Here is a 15,897-nt window from a genome sequence, read left to right on the forward strand (position 1 = left end):
TACCTATCGAAAAAACATAAGAAAGCAAAAACTTATATGAGTGTGTGCCCGACAATGACGGCCAGTATGCAGGCCTACTAGACCTTTTTCTCACAACTTGCCCTGAACTATGTTCAGTTTCTGTTCTGTCGCCTCTTGGATCTTCCGACCACTCTGTTGTATCAATTAAGATAAAAATGAAATGTAATAAGTCCCCAGACGTACCTCTCCATCGTACAGTATATCGATACACTAAGGCTGACTGGGATAGCTTCCGGACATTTATAACTGATCTCCCTCTGCATTCCATATTTAAAAAGGATGTGTCCTCTATAGTATTAGACCTGACGGAATGGTTAATTGTAGGTATTGATCGTTTCATACCCTCAAAAAAGTTTCAGCAAAAACCTAACAGCCAGCCATGGTTCTCTCCAGAATGTGCTGCTGCCATTGCGCACAGAAATCACTTTTTCCACTGTTTCCAACGTAATAGATGTATGGAAACTAAAGCCACTTTCAGGACTGCCAGCAACCATTGTAAGAAAGTAATAAAGAGCGCAAGATGGTTGCATGCTCAATCTGTTAAGTCCAAAGTAGCTGAGCAGCGGCTTGGTTCCCACCAGTTTTGGCAAATAGCAAACAGAATTCTGAACAGAAGTGTGCGCTCCATTCCAACTATCATCAATAGACCTGAGGTAATCTCGTCAGCATCAGACAAAGCCAAACTCTTTGTCAAGAATTTTGCAGCTAATTCTACCTTTTGCGATCAAGGCCGCCAACCCCCAATATTTCCTCCTGTATCTGAAAACACACTATGTGATATATGTATATCTGTACGTGATGTTGCCAAGCTAATCAAAAACCTTGATTCCAGTAAAGCAACTGGCCCTGACGGTATTCCAATTATAGTACTCAAAAAACTTCAACCTGAACTAGCGCCCATACTTACAAAACTATTTAAACGTTGTCTTAAGGAGAATAGTTTCCCATCTCCCTGAAAAATTTCATCTGTATGCCCTGTATTAAAGAATTCAGGTGATCGCTCATCCCCCTCTCAGTACAGGCCAATAAGTCTCCTGTGCGCCATGAGTAAGTTGCTGGAATCTGTGTTAAATACAGAAGTAATCAACCATCTCAACAAAAATAACCTTCTTAGTGACACTCAATATGGTTTCCGTTCTGCTAGATCTACAGCAGATGTGCTTACAGTTATATCTCATAGGATTAGCAAATCTCTCGACGGAGGCAACCTTTCTAGGGCAATTGCTCTTGACATATCTAAGGCCTTTGATAGGGTATGGCATAAAGGTTTACTTCATAAGATCTCTAGCTATGGTATAGCTGGAAATGTCTTCTCAATTATTAAATCATTTCTTTCTGATAGGTTCATAAGAGTAGTAGTTGATGGGCAAAAATCAGAAGCCCACAGTATTAATGCCGGTGTCCCTCAGGGGTCCATCCTGGGCCCAACTCTTTTCCTGATCTACATTAATGATCTTCCAAATCACATCCTTACATCATTTGTAGACATTTATGCTGACGACACTACCATTTATCTAAGACAGTCAACGACCAAGTTCTCTCCAATTCTCTCTCCTCTGATCTTGAGCATGTAGTACAATGGGGAAAGGAGGGGGTGGTTACTTTTAATGCATCTAAAACCAAGCTTCTCTCTTTACATCATCAACATTCTGATCCACATCTGGCATCAATTGAAATGAATGGCTCTCGTCTTCAGGAGGCCTCAAGTTTTGACAAGCTTCTGGGCTTGACCATTACTCCTGATCTTAAATGGAACACGTACATCAAATCTGTTGCCAAGGCCGCTGGAAAAATGGTGGGATCTTTCTATCGATCCAGTAGATATCTCACTGCTGATGCAATTCTCTATCTATATAAGAGCCAGGTACGTCCAAGGATGGAATACTGTTGCCACATCTGGGCAGGAGCTGCTAGAAAGGACTTGGCCTGCCTTGATAGAGTTCAAAATAGACTTCGTAGCCTCGTAGGAGATGTCCTTTTCTCTTCCTTGCAACCTCTATCTCACAGAAGAGATGTTGCGAGTTTGTCTCTGATGTATCGTTATTTTCATGGAAAGTGTTCGACTGAGCTTCAATCTATGGTCCCCCCTCGCAAAACTTTCACAAGAAACACTCGTCTAGCTGTAAACACTATCAATAATTCCCCCCACTCTTTATCTGTGCCTAAACCTAAACGTAGATTCCATGAACAAAGCTTCTTTCTTAGAACTGCACGCCTGTGGAATTGTCTTCCGTTTTCCTGCTTTCCGGCTGACTACAATATAGTTGTGTTCAAGTCTAACGTAAATAAGTTCTTGATGAGCCGTTCCATATAAGTTATCAAATTTAACAAATTTTCATTACTAATGATTATTATATCGTCCAATTTCTACTGTACACTCTTTAACCCTTATCCTTGAGTGGCCTCTTGGCCTTGATAATGAGTTGATACCTATGAAAAAAAAAAGAAAAAGTCCAATTTGAACAAGTTCTAATTGAATCGTCCCCCTAAGTAATCCAAGTTTCAAAATTCCCACTGTTTACTATGCTAAAATCACAATGACTAATGTATACCTATTAACCCTTATCCTCGAGTGGCCTCTGGGCCTTGATAAGTGGTGACACCCTTGTAAAAAAAAAAAAAAAAAAGCTGCACTCTCTTCCCTTCCAACAAAAAAATTACAGATATTATTGATTGCTATTGTAAAGTTTTACAACTATTTTTTCTATATTAATTTTTTGCTAGTTGGTGATGACTAATAAATATGTTATTATTAGTATGTTAATTCGTAAAAGAAAGTGATCCCCATTCTAAAATTTTAAACATTGAAAAAAACATTAAAAATCGAAAGGAATTCCACAGCGAAATAATAGGCAGTGTAGACAATATATATATATATATATATATATATATATATATATATATATATATATACGAGGGGCGTGCAATAAGTAATGACCCTGACCCACTTCCAGTTGTCTGATCTAGCTGAAAATTTGCATGTGCAATGATTTATATCTCTATGGGTTATGTGGCAAATTACAGTTCTGAACTAATTGTGCTTTCTGTTTTACAGTTGTTTGAACAGAATCAGGTGTGAAATGGAGCCTATTGAATGTCGAAAAGTGATCCGCTTTTGTATTTCAAAGGACGCACACCAGAGGAGACTTTTGATGAAATGAAATGAACTTACAGTGATAATGCCTCATCATGTGACCTTGTAAAACGCTTGCATCGTGAATTCAAACAAATCCGGAAGTCTGTGGAAAGTCTGGTAGCCCCCTTCTGCCGTTGATGAGGCATCTGGCCGTCAAGTTGAGGCTGCCATTTTGGAAGATCGGCGCATTATTATTCGCTAAATAGCCCAAGATGTCAAGATTAGTACAAGGTCTGTGGAAACTCATTCATGACCATTTGCATATGCATAAGGTGTCTGCCAGATGGATTCCCAGGTTACACCATTCCAGAAGCGAGAACATGTCGAGTGCTCGAGGATGAATTTGGAGATGTGCCAAGATGAGTCAAAGTTTTTCAAAAGACTGATTACACAGAATGAAACCTGAGTCCATCACTATGATCCAGAGACCAAAGCCCAATCAATGCAGTGGAAGCATTTGGACTCACCACCTCCAAAGAAGGCAAGGGTGCAGCCCTCTGTTGGCAAGGTCATGCTCACAGTCTTCTGGGACCAGGACGGAGTAGTGATGACAGATTTCCTGGCAAAGGGTACCACAATTACAGGAGCCTATTATGCTTCACTTTTGAGGAAATTAAGGGAAGCTATCAAAATCAAGAGGCGGGGCAAGATCAGCAAAGGTACCTTCCTCCTACAGGACAATGCTTCAGTCCACAACTCACATGTTGCCAAATCAGAATCACGGACGTGTGGTTATGAAATCCTCCCCCATCCTTCCTACTCTCCTGACCTTGGACCCTCTGACTTTTACCTCTTCCCAGACATGAAGGTGTTTTTGAAAGGAAAGCGTTTCCTAGATGGTGCAACCTTCATTTCTGAAGTCAGATCGTAGTTAGAGGACCAACCTGGGATGTTCTACAAAAACGGTTTCCAGAGCTGCATCAAACGATGGAAGAAATGCATAACACTGGGTGGTTACTATGTAGAGAAAGACTAATAACTGTGCCAAGTTTCGTTGCTCCACTCTATGGGAAGTGGGTTAGAGGCATTACTTATTGCACGCCCCTCGTGTATATATATATATATATATATATATATATATATATATATATATATATATATATATATATATATGACAAAAATATAAATGTCAGATTAAATTTTAGGAGATTTTTTATGCTTCTTTAAGATAGCGTTGATACATCGATTTTTAAAAATATGTCGTTTTAATCAAAAACATTATTACGTACTTAACTGTAATTTCGAAAATAGTAATATTTTTTTAATCAAAAACATTATTACGTACTTAACTGTAATTTTGAAAATAGTAATATTTTTTTTAAATTATGAAAATTCACCGAGCGGAAAGTTATTTATAGGTAAGAGTAACTTTTTCAAAAAGTTAGGTAAAATTGCATTTTTCTTAGATGTCATAGAGTAGACAATGAAGACTTTACACTCTCGGAACAGAAAGTTTAGATTAAATCAACATCTGCAATCTATAGTGATATACTTTTCTTTTTTTTTTATTAAAATACAATAACAGTTGTTCAATTCGATGAGTTTTCATAATTTTTTTATGTTTTTTATTGGATTGCAATAAAATAAATTTTAACGATAACATTTTTATGGAATTTTTTGTTTATTAAATTATTAAGTGCATGTTTTAAACTCCTCTGCCGTACATTCACGGGAAACATGAGTTGGAACAATTACATTGAGAGCATTGCCAGGACCGCTGCGAAAAAGGTAGGTTCTCTCTAGCGTGCTAGAAAGCTACTAATGCCTGAAAGTGTCCTGTACCTCTATAAGGCCACCATTCGCCCATGTATGGAGTATTGTTGTCATATTTGGGCTGGTGCATCTGCTACTAGTCTCTAACTCCTAGACAAAGTTCAAAAGTGAGTCGCCAACCTGATAGGTCTGAACTATCATCTAAACTTTCGCCTTTGTTCCATTAACGAAATGTAGCATCCCTCTGCCTATTCTACAAGTACTTTAACGGTGAATGCTCCAACGAACTGCAAGCACTTGTACCCCCTCGAAGTAAATACCCCTGACAAACCCGAAAAACAGCTAAATCCCACCCCTTCATAGTAGAGATCCCTAGATATAAGAGAGCCTTCTACTCCAGTAGTATCTTCCCCAGAACCGCTAGACTTTGGAATTCCCTTCATGGTTCCTACTTTTCCAACTGTACTGACATGCAGAAGTTCAAGTGTAATGTAAACCGACATCTTGCTGCCCAACTACCCATATAGTACGCCTGTACCTTATGTCTCTAATAGTAGCCCCCCTACATCAAAGTGGAAATGTGCTTTGTTTGGGGTGAAAATGTAAAAAAAAGAAGAAGTACAGAATAGTTAACAACACATATGATCTAATCCCCATCGATAAGGAAACATAAAAAAGCAAAACCTTATATTCATTTTACGTTAAGTATATATATAGGAAAGTGATCCCCCACCTTAAAGACTCTCTTCCCTCCAACAAAAAAAATTAGATATTATTGACTGCTAACCGGTCATGAAGTGGGTGTTCATTTTATGTTAAATATATATAGGAAAGTGATCCCCCACCCTGAAAACTCTCTTCTCTCCTACAAAAAAAAAAATGACAGATATTATTGACTGCTAACCGGTCATGAAGTGGGTGCTCATTTTATGTTAAATATATATGGGAAAGTTATAACCTGTAATCAGAGTTTTTTTTTCTGTCTGTTTCGATTTACTCAAAACCGCACACACCTCGTCTTCTCATGTATCGTTCTCTTCTTCCTCTTCTACTTCTTGCTCTTTTTCTTCTTTTTTCTTCTCAGTTGTCAGAAGCGTCGTCTTTGTCTTGACTACGTTTTTCCTTCCCCCTTCTTGCTCACAGTGACCCGTTTTTATGCTAAGCTGAACTCTTGTGTGTGCGAGAGAACACGAGATTTTGTGTGATTACTTGGCAATATCAACCGGCCGCCGCCATCTTGCCATTTTTCTTTGGACGTGCCCGCTTTGCAGAGTGCACACCTCGAGCGTTTGTTAGGTAAGCCCGTCTGTTCGCAATTTATTACACATAACCCACCTTAAAAGCTTAAATATTTATTATTTTATCCTTTTTGCGGATATTTTAAAGCTGTTAAAACGTAGTTGCCAAAATTAAAGTCAACTTATTTTTTAAGGAATAAACTACGTTTTGTTAGATTGTAAAGATTTACAAATATTTTTTTTATATTAAGTTTCTGCTAGTTGGTGATGGCCAATAAATGTGTTCATTTTATGTAAATTTTATAAAAAAAAATAAATCGCCATTCGAAAATTTAAATATGTGAGAAAACATAAAAAAATCCAGCGGAATTCTCCATCGACATAATAATATTTATTATTATTACTATTATTATTATTATTATTATTATTACTATTATTATTATTATTACTATTATTACTATTACTATTATTATTACTATTATTATTATTACTATTATTATTATTACTATTTATTATTATTATTATTATTACTATTATTATTATTACTATTATTATTACTATTACTATTATTATTATTACTATTTATTATTATTATTTATTATTATTATTATTACTATTATTATTATTATTTATTATTATTATTACTATTATTATCATTATTATTTATTATTATTATTACTATTATTATTATTACTATTATTATTACTATTACTATTATTATTATTACTATTTATTATTACTATTTATTATTATTATTTATTATTATTATTACTATTATTATTATTATTTATTATTATTATTACTATTATTATCATTATTATTATTTATTATTATTATTATTACTATTATTATTATTATTATTATTATTATTATTTATTATTACTATTATTATTATTATTATTATTATTATTAATATTATTATTACTATTATTACAGCGACATAATAGCTAATGTAGACAGAAAAAAAAGAAAAATTTTTTTTTTTAAATCTAAATGTCAGCTTGGCCTTTTGGTCAAGATCAAAGTGTAGTATCTGTTCTTCAGATGCTGCACTTCATTTTCTTGTTCTCTTTCGTTAGAGGAGAAATCCTTCACGCCTGAGACAATTTTTTATTTTTGTACCTTTTCTCCACATTAAAAAACGACCCTAGTGTCTAACTCTGTCCCGTGGAAGGCATAGTAAATAAGTACATAATATAATTTTAGGAGATTTTTTGTGCCTGTTCAAGATAGAGTTAATGGATCGATTTTTTAAGATATGTCGTTTAAGCAAAAGCATTACTACGTATTTAACTGTATATAACTATTTGGTGTTCATACAGAGAGTGAGATCCGTGCTGAAATAATAACGTTATTATTTTAAAAGTCATTCTTAACATGGGGACGGGAGGGTGGTTTGTACCTATTCTGTACTGTAACCTTACAATTGAATTAAAAAAAAAACATCATAAAAATTTAATTAAACGTGGAAATACGATTTTAAAAATAGCGCGGATATCACTCTCTGCATTAGCACCGAACATAGTCATATTTTCAAAAATTACGAATATTCATCAAATAATAAGTTATTTATACGTAAAAGTAACTTTTTGGGAAAATTAGGTAAAATTTCATTTTTTTATATATAGATATCATAAAATAGATTATGAAGTGTTAACACAGTCTGAATACAGAGTTTAGATTAAACCAACATTTGTAGTCTACAGTAATAGACTTTTTTTTAACTAAAAATACAATAGCAGTTGTTCAACTTGATGAGTTTTCGTAATTTGTGAATATGTTAATATTTTCGACATGCTTATAACGAGATATTTTTAAAAAATCGATTTGTCGACTATCTTAACAGGCACTGATTTTTTTTTTCTAATCGGGGATTATTGTAAAATATATTTTTTATTTATGTGATTGGAATAAAAATAAATGTTTTAATGTTTAAAATTATTTTAAAAGTCATTGATTAAATCGTTAAAAAGGAAAAGAAAAAAATCTTACCTTTCATTTCAGGAATTCAATAAAAAAAAATCATGATGAATTCGTTTTTTTCTTTTGTGTTAAAAACAGTAAATTTGTTTTGTTTGTCAGAATTTCATTAGTAAATTGATACAACTTTTGTTTTGTGTGTCCAATTCATTAAGAAACAAAATATATGGAAATATAAAAGAATCAAAATTAAAAGATGAAAAACACGATTTAAACGTGAAATTATTTAAAAAGAAAATCAACTGCTAAAGAACAATGGATTTAAGTCACATAAGACGGTGTAATCATTATTTGGTTCCTCGTGTAAAAAAAAAAGTGTGCCGAATTATTTTTCTATCTAGTTAAGATAATTTTTGCTAATAATGGCTTGTTTGGATTTCTTTAGTAAATTTATGTTTTGCGTGTATGTCCGTGTATTAGTTAAGTGTGTCGAATTGTTTTTCTATCAAGTTGAGATTTTTTTGTCAATACTTAAGGTTTGTTGCAATTCATTTTGTAAAATTTATTTTTTAAAATATCATTTATTAAAAAATAAAAATTATGAAGATTTTATTTTGTAAAATTCATTTTTTTTAATACGATTTATTTGTCAAACTTAAGGTTTATTTCGATTTATTTTGTAAAATTAAGTTTTGTTTATTATATTATTTATTGTTTATTATACAATTAAAAAAATTAAAAAATTAAAAAATATATATATGAAGGGTACTTGTACAGTTTAGCCAAGACATAAAAAAAATGAAAATATCGAAAAAAGTTTAAATACGTTATGGAACGAAGTTCTCCGGAAAAAAAAATTCACTTTATTTCGTCAAGTAGTTTGTTTATTTGTTTGTTTTGTTGTTGTTTGTTTGTTTGTTTGTTTTTTTTACAGCGAAAAAACAGTTTTCTATGATACTGAGCAAAATGTTCGATTTTTAGGAAGAAAAGCTATGAAGAAATTTTATTATCCACTTCTTCATCCAATCAACGGGCATAAGGGAGTCAGGTGACATAAAAAAGGGGGAAGCTAGGGAAGGGGGCAGGAAAAGGGTTAAGAAGAAAGGAAGGAAGAACCGAAACAGGAGAAAGAAGAAAAGAAAAAGGAAAGAAAGACGGTGGAAGATAATTTACACAGCTAGTTATTAAAGATGGGGAGGGGTGTCAGCGCTTTAACTGAAGTTATCTCCCTTTGTCATTTCTAAAATTCAAACAATTTTTTTTATTTTTTTTATCCAAGATGGATGCCTTCAACGCGCTCGAAAAAAACGTGGGTTTCCGCTGTAAAAAAAACAAACAAACAAACAAAACTACTTGATGAAATTAATTGAAAAAATTTTTTTCTCGGAGAACTTCTATAGCGGATACATACAATTTAAACTTTTTTCGATATTTTCATTTTTTAATGTCTTAACTAAACTGTACAAGTACCATGTGAAGATATTTATTTTGTAAAATTAATTTTTATATACAACTAGCATTTCAGCCCGGCGTTGCCCGGGTGTTTGGAGGTGTATGCTGAGCAAAAAAATAAAAAAGAGTAAATTTATTTTTTAATTTGACCCCTATTATGACCCCTTAAAATTTATAGTTTCGGGCTCAAATCACTTTATTACGTTAGATCCAGGTTCAAGGAACCTATATCTAAAATTTCAAGTGTCTAGACCCAAAATTGTCGGAGGAGTTTGGTAGAGTTCTTAAAGGCCAAATCGTTGAAATTTGACCCCTTAACAGCCAAATTTCTGGCTGACACCCGTCACATCGATTTTCCCAAATCTCGGTACCCGGTATTTCAAATTTCGAGTCTATAGACTAAAAATTGACAGAGTTATTGCGTAGGGAAATGTACACAGACAGACAGACAGACAGACACGTTCACTTTTATAGATATATAGATTTATTAAGAAATAAAAATATGAAGATATGAAAACCAGGTTTGTTTTCTAAGATTGTTATATTAAAATTAAGCGTATGGTGACAGGAAAGAACCAGACAAACAATATAAGTTTAATTTTAAGTGATTGATTGCTCAATCGTTTATTTTTAAATACCAAAATCAGATTTATTTTTTAAGACAGAACATTTCATTATTATTTGAATAAGTCGAACTAATGTTAACATCCAAAGTCCGAATAATCCAAACAATCGTCACATAAAAAAATTAAAAACTGAATATTTCACATAAAAACAACTCAAATAAGAGGAAAAAATTGCACAAACAGCAAAGTCAGTTAAATTACAAAATTAAATTTGAACCAAGAAATAAACTAAACGATTAAAGTGTAGTAGCTGTGTTATATTAAAAATAAGCGTATGGTGACAGGAAAGAACCAGACAAACAATATAAGTTTAATTTTAAGCGATTGATTGCTCAATCGTTTATTTTTAAATAAACTTAAGAAACTAAAAAAAAAATGTTTTTCAGTTCAACAAGAGTTTGTCCCTGCTGTTAATATTATTCATTCAGCATAGTCCTTATCGGCGATAAAAGAAAGTCCATTTTTGTTCACGTTCTTCCTTGTTGATAAAATACGTCAATATATGTTATTCCTTCTGCTGGGTGGTTTTCATAATAATATCGGAGAATAAGAGTTTGGGTTTCGATGAAAAATATTCAAGGGAGACAACTTAACATAAACAATTTTTTGTTGATATAATTTGTCACTATGCGTTATTCATTGTGCTGGGTGCTGTTGATAACATATCGAAGAATGAGAGCTTGATTTTTGTAAAAAATAAAAATGTTCAAGGAAGACCACTTTGCATAAATAATACATTTTTAATAAAATATGTCAATATACGTTATTGTTTGTGCTGGGTGGTTTTGACAAGGGAAGCAACTTAACAACATGTTTGGTTGATAAAATATATCAATATGTGCTATTCTTTTGTGGTATTGTTTTGTTAATAAGATTGAAGAATAGGAGCTTACTTTTCAATGAAAAATGTTCAAGGAAGACCACGTAACGTAATGAATATTTTGTTGATACAATATGTCAATAGGTGTTATTCTTGTGTTGGGTGGTTTCCAACAACATCGGAGAATAAGAGCTCGTTTTCAATGAAAATTATTCAAGGGAGACAACTTAGCATAAACAATTTTTTGTCGATAAAATATGTCAATATGTTTTATTCTTTTATGGTGAAGGTGTTAACAATGTCGAAAAATAAGAGCTTAGAGTTTGGTTTTCAATGAAAATATTCAAGGAAGACAATTTAACAGCCTTGTCATCTATTTGACGTGGAAATATTATTCAACTCACGTTTGATGGGGTAGTTGTTCAGATGCGTTTCACGGCTTTGTTAATCCTAAACCATAGGTACAGATTTGTCGTCTGCCAAGTTGGTGATGTCAAAATGCTGTCTCCGTTCTTCTCTTCTCTTTGGTAAGCTGCTGGGGAAGTTTGGGTCTTCCCTTAAATATCGATCAGCTGGCTCCCAGGACGACTGTTTTTTGATTGGTTGAAGTTGGATTACAGTGTTGTATTGGGAGTCCCAGCTTAAATGCTATCTAGGTAGTTTTTAGAAATAAAGACTATCTAGGTAGTTTTTAAGAAATAAAGAAAATAAGAATGTTTATTTTCTCATTAAATAGTTTAGCAGGGTTAGTTTTGACAGCTGTCAAACTCAGTCACCTTGAGTGGCCGAGATGGAGTGCACCGGAAATTGGAAGGTGACACTAAATTCTGGGTAACTTCCGGTGATGACCAGACGGTTGAGAGAGGGTCTAGGCGGCAGATTAAGCGGACAGGAATTTGGGTGCCTCCTGAAAACAACCAGGATCCGAGATGTAGAATTTGCCTTGAATAAAGATTGAAATTTCAAGTCCATCTTGTTTGTTCATCAATGAATCTGTCTGCAGTGACCCGACTCCCAGCAAGATGGAGAACCAGCGAAGGCGAGAATATCATCGCTGGCCAAGGCAAATTCAGGTATGTTCGCATAGCATTTGTTGGCGCATACACGTCATTGGAAACATCCCTAAGCAAGGCAAAAAGACATTAGAAGAATCACACCCACACCCACATAAAAAGAATATTGATAAGAACACACCCACACACGTATATATATATATATATATATATATATATATATATATATATATATATATATATATATATATATATATATATATAAGGATCTTTAGGCATAATACGCAAAGACACACACTAATGAATGTACTTCTAACAGATCCCTTCTAATATAACCAATATGCAAGAACAGTAACCAGTCAAACTGCGAGCTTTTAACCAATCAGAATTAAGTATTTTACATAATTGATTGTTTTTCTTGTTTTCTGTTAAGTGCTACTGCTGCTGCTGCTGTATTTTCGATAAGACCAATGTTGAATCATTAAGAATGTGTTAAAAGAAAGTTTAATAAACCGAAATGAGATCTTGTCCATAATTATGCAACAGCTGTTTCTGTTTGTCTCATACCAACTTTGCACTATCATTATTATTATTATATCATCATCATCATCATCATCATCATCATCATCATCATCATCATCATGTTCCTTCTTCTTCTTCTTCTTCTTCTTCAAGAGAGAGAGAGAGAGAGAGAGAGAGAGAGAGAGAGAGAGAGAGAGAGAGAGAGAGAGAGAGAGAAGCATTTGTTTTTCCGGAGAGGTTTTCATATGTATAGGATTTGTTTATTTTATTTACTCATAAAAAATGTGTAAATTTTTGCATTGTCATCGTCGTCATCACCGTGGGAAAATGCATGGCATATGTTGGAACTGTTTGAATTAATACGAAAGACAAGAAAAGCGTTTTTCCGGAGAGTTTGTTTTTCGGATGTAAAGGATTTGTTTATTTTATTTACTCGTAGAGGTGTGTAAATTTGTGACAGCAATAGTACATGATAAAATCCTTAAACCAAACCAGCAGCTGGTCACGTGTCATTCGTTTTTGTGATTTTGCGTCAGATTCGAACAATGTTTGGCATATCTCGCCCGATCCATAGCCCTGTGCTACTTCCCTGAATCGTGGTGGCATCCATCATTCCTGAACAGGTTCATGCGTGAGACGTGATGGAACTGGCAGGTTAATAAGTGATAAATGTTGTGGTTGAGGTGGAAGACGACGAATATGTGCTCGGTGAATCCAATCTGATTGTCCATTTTTGTCTCTCACTTGAATTACTGTGTCATTAGTTTTTATAACCTCAAAATTGCCAATCCAAGGCAGATAGGACGAATGAGAAATCGCTGATTGAGGACAGTGACGAAAGACTTTGTCACCCACTTGTATTGGTTGCTTGAATATTACTGAATTTAGTTTGCGATATAACTTGTGTTCAGCTTCATTGTTAGCCAGAGCGACATGTTGATAGACCTGCCTAAGTAAGGCATGATTTGCATGCCGTAAGCCATGGGGTTGTGGTTCATGGTCTCATTGTGTAGCAATCTGGGCAAACCTATGTTGGGTTGACGCCCAGTCAGTACATAATGTGGGGATGCCCAAATAGCACCATTGATGGTTGCATTCATGGAAGAGACAACAGACTCAATGATGTCAGTCCATTCGCAGTTCCTATCTTTACATAACATATACAATGCATTCTTTACATAACATATACAATGCATTCTTCACATAACATATACAATGCATTCTTCACATAACATATACAATGCATTCTTCAGTGTACGATGCTGCCTTTCAATATTTCCTGAGCTTTGCGGTGTTGCATATTGGGTTATATTAAAAGGGATCTGTTAGAAGTACATTCATTACTGTACATTCATTAGTGTGTGTCTTTGCGTATTATGCCTAAAGGTCCTTATATATATCTACGTGTGTGGGTGTGTTCTTATCAATGTTCTTCTTATGTGGGCGTGGGTGTGATTCTTCTAATGTCTTTTTGCCTTGCCTTAGGGATGTTTCCGATGACGTGTATGCGCAAACAAATGCAATGCAAACATACCTGAATTTGCCTTGGCCAGCGATGATATTCTCGCCTTCGCTGGTTCTCCATCTTGCTGGGAGTCGGGTCACTGCAGACAGATTCATTGATGAACAAACAAGATGGACTTGAAATTTCAATCTTTATTCAAGGCAAATTCTACATCTCGGATCCTGGTTGTTTTCGGGAGGCACCCAAATTCCTGTCCGCTTAATCTGCCGCCTAGACCCTCTTTCAACCGTCTGGTCATCACCGGAAGTTACCCAGAATTTAGTGTCACCTTCCAATTTCCGGTGCACTCCATCTGGGTCACTCAAGGTGACTGAGTTTGACAGCTGTCAAAACTAACCCTGCTAAACTATTTAATGAGAAAATAAACATTCTTATTTTCTTTATTTCTAAGCTAATGAGAAAATAAACATTCTTATTTTCTTTATTTCTAAAAACTACCTAGATAGTCTTTATTTCTAAAAACTACCTAGATAGCATTTAAGCTGGGACTCCCAATACAACAGCGGCCGCCATGGACAGTGTAGCTTCTGTTTTATTCCTGTAATTTTACAAAAATTCCTATACACTTCTCCTGTAAAATGTGTCCCTCGATCAGAGGATACTACATGCGGTCGTCTGGGATGACGTAAGAGTAAATTGTAAAGTCCACCGGCAGCAACAATTGCACAGTCCCTGGCACAGGGTATGGCAGTCTGGTGTCTGCTGAAACTGTACAGAATAGTGAAGGTGTCACAGGAAGCCACATATGCTCGGATATCACGGTTCTTAAATCCCACCAGTAGATGTTTCTGCATACGAGTGATGCCAGATGATTAATGAAATCATGAGCTGGGTGGAGATACTCGGCACGGAGTCTATAGGGCACAACCAGTTTTGTTGTCCGATTGCTATCCTTATCATCAACACGGATGTGCCAGGTTCCAAAAAGAATTGGTGCACGTGCACGTGTTTCGTGTATATGCGAGTCTGATGGTCCTCGGGGGTCTTTGCATGCGGCATCAATCTCTAGGGCTCTTATGATATTCGCTAAGGTTTTGTTTGTCAGTTGTTCGGCTGCTGCAATGTTCATATGATCATTTATTTTTTCAGTAGAAATAGCTGAGGAGGAGCGATAGACAAAAAATGCTGATGCAACATGTCTGTGAAGTCGAGCATTTTGCATTGTATGTGATTTCGTGATTCGTTGCAAACTGTCGATTTCATCTATACACCAAGATGTATATACACAAATCAGAATTTTTAAAATTGAAATTTTTACCTGCCGGAATAGAGTCGACTGGAAGTTTGTTGATTTCCGGCCATGGCTTCTGCTAAGCATGTCTGCCCAGATATATTGACTCTCCCTCTATAATTCCAGGACGAAATTTTAACCTAATATTTCTTCCTGCCATCATCGAATCTTGGCATTGTTGAATTCACGCCGATCTAAGTATGTTAACGCTTTGTGGTCAGTGAAAATCACAAAAGGGCGGCTATGCAGAAAATAGTCAAATTTTGATATGGACCACTTTATCGCATATGCCTCACGCTCGGTTGTATACCAGTTGAGTTCAGTAGGGCTAAATATATGTGAGGCAACCGCTACAATTTTTTTTCCATCATCGGTCTCCTGCATTATTATAGCCCCACACGCAGTGTCACTGGCAGCGGTAGTGAGAGCAAAGAACCCAGTGAAATCAGGAAATGAAATAATTGGTGGTGAGAATAATCGTTTCTTAATTTTTGGGAAAGCGTTGTCAGCTTGTGCCGTCCATGTGAATGTGCTGTTAGTCCTGTTTCATGCATGGATGTAAATGTTTTGTTAATACTGTTTAATGCATGAATGGGGGGCATAATACTGGAGAATGTATCCGATCTGATCCGTTCCTGCAAGCCTGTCTCGATGAACTGCCGAATCCACATCAAACGGCC

General features: G+C 34.9%; 1 long non-coding RNA gene across 1 annotated transcript in view; it reads right to left on the minus strand.

The window, feature by feature from the left end:
* Positions 1-8,332, minus strand: part of LOC145248672 (uncharacterized) — a 43,407-nt gene extending 35,075 nt beyond the window's left edge. Inside the window, exon 1 of the long non-coding RNA XR_013863389.1 lies at positions 8,101-8,332. This is a non-coding gene — a long non-coding RNA (uncharacterized LOC145248672). The remainder of the gene's footprint in view (positions 1-8,100) is intronic.
* Between the last annotated feature and the right edge of the window lie 7,565 nt (positions 8,333-15,897).

This window comes from Euprymna scolopes, chromosome 27, assembly GCF_053919585.1.
Source record: "Euprymna scolopes isolate OS-2025 chromosome 27, ASM5391958v1, whole genome shotgun sequence".
In the NCBI taxonomy this organism is placed as follows: Eukaryota; Metazoa; Mollusca; class Cephalopoda; order Sepiida; family Sepiolidae; genus Euprymna; species Euprymna scolopes.